The sequence below is a fragment of the Protobothrops mucrosquamatus genome, unplaced genomic scaffold, assembly GCF_001527695.2.
Source record: "Protobothrops mucrosquamatus isolate PMUCROS unplaced genomic scaffold, P.Mucros_1.0 scaffold4004, whole genome shotgun sequence".
In the NCBI taxonomy this organism is placed as follows: Eukaryota; Metazoa; Chordata; class Lepidosauria; order Squamata; family Viperidae; genus Protobothrops; species Protobothrops mucrosquamatus.
Genome location: NW_015389942.1, coordinates 186,402 through 188,725, shown reverse-complemented (window position 1 = coordinate 188,725; position 2,324 = coordinate 186,402).

Genomic DNA, 2,324 nt, shown 5'->3' with positions numbered 1-2,324 from the left:
GGCAAGCCCTTCCACCGTTCTAATTGTCAGGAAATTCCTCCTTAGTTCTAGGTTGCTTCTCTCCTTGATTAGTTTCCATCCTTGCTTCTGGTCCTGCCTTCAGGTACTTCGGACCCCCTCTTCTTTGGGGCAGCCCCTCAAATATTTGCCCCTAGTCCTTCTTTTTGTGAAAATTAAGTCTTCATCACGTGCAACAATCACGAGTGTAAGGAATTCAGGATGCAGGAATCGCCGACATGCTTCACTTGAGATTCCCTGCCATTGGCGTCCTCTTCCAAATTTTAATTCTCCATTTCCTTGTCCTCCTCAGTACTCAGAACACCAAAGATGCTTCTGTCCCTCTGTTCCCAGCTTCCAGAATTTTCTTGGGTGATGAATGAGACTTGGGAATGGTCCCAGAGCTGTCACAGGAACCTCTGAGCTGTGGCTAATTGAGTCGGATCTGCTCCACAATGCTGTGGGATTAATCATCTCTGCTGCTAAAACCAAAACTGATGCTGGAAGGAAGGGAAGGGCAGAGAGAAACACAAGTGTGTGTGTGTGTGTGTGAATGGCAACACAAGTGTGTGTGTGAATGGCAACAGGCCTTTAAGCAACAGGCGTCCTTGACAGACTCTCTGTAATTATTTGTTTGTGGAAAGCCAAGGGAGATCGCCCAAACAATTAAAAAACGAAAGTTAGAATATTTCCAACATGTGATGCGACACCCCAGAAAAATAGGGCATACTCCATTTAATCCTCCAGGAAAAGATGGAAGGCAAATGAGGTCCAGGCAGAAGAAGAAGAACATCATGGCTTCAAAATCTAAGGGACTGCTTTGGACAAAACTCAGCAGCACTTTTTTGTGCAGCTGCTGATAAAAACAGGATCGCCAACGTCCGATAACAGATATGGCACAAGAAGAAGATTGTTTTGGCAAATCTGTTGGAAATTTGGCCTTCAATGACAAAAGCACACCCCAGTTTTATGATAGGCAGGCAGGAGTCAAGTCTAAGCGAAATTATTTTAAAAAGCGTTTTAGAGAGCTGAGCGGTGATCCTCCCGTGTTTTGTTTCTGATCTTGGATGTTTTTCATGGCTTTAAATTTTCGGGTACGTGGCCCAGCAAGGTTTTAAATTGGGCAGCATGTTTCATGATTAATGTATCAGGAGGACCTTACAGGTAATCTTTGATTTAAAACATCCATTTAGTGATCATTTGAAGTTATAACAGCCCTGAAAGAAGAGACTTACAACCATCCTCAAACATACAACTGTCACAGCATCCCCATAATCGTGCGATCCAAATTTGGCAACTGGCACGAAGGGCGTGATGGTTTGAGGTTATGCCGGGGTCAGGCGATCGCCATTTGAGACACATAATTCACTTCACAACTTCGCAACCACGGCACCGTAAAACCAGATGTGACCCGTTTAACAACGGTTACGCTTAGCGTGGAAATTCTGGCCCCCGATGTGATATGGGATGACCTGTAATAACCAGATCAATGAATTGCGCTTGGAAATCCAACAGCTTAAGGAATGTTGACTTTGCTAGCGTTGTGTATATTTGTGTTCCTTCAAGACTGAAGCAAATATTGGAAATGTTCTGCTCTAATTGGCAGGGGGAAAAAATTCCCGATCATCGAAAACATACTTTTGGACGTAGTACAACGAAGAATCTACATTTATATCTATATCTCTACACAAACATGCACACACTAATCTGTGATTGAAATGCCTTATCAAAGAGGTTTTGGCCTGGCTTTTCCTATCTGGACTTTTCAGCTTCTCATATCTTCAATGGCCCTATCAGAGAATCTGAGCTCCATCGTGTGAAAAACAAACAGCCCTCCATTTCCCCCCCCTGCTCCCAAACAGTCATTTCTATATTTACAAGCGTGTTGTTATTACATTTATTATTTACAGGGAGTTTTAATGATTTAATTAAAATTGCAGTGACTTATCTCGTGTTCCACTTTAACTATTTGCGGATCCCACTAGAGACTGAGAAATGCTGTTGCAGAGAATGNCCGTTCAAAGTTACGACGGCACTGAAAAAAAGTGACTTAGGAGCGTTTTACAACCGTCGCAAGCATCCCCATGGCCACGTGATCACAATTCAGACGCTTGGCAACTGACTCATACTTACGACGGTTGCAGAGTCCCGGGATCGCATGATCCCCTTTTGTGACCTTCTGACAATGGGGAAGCCAGATTCACTTAACAACCGTGTTACCAACTTCTCATCTGAATCTCCCCGGACATTAAGCAAATCCGTGGTTTTCTACGAGTTGTTTTTTGGCAGAACGTCGTAAATCTTTAAAGCTTGCAAAAGGGAGACTG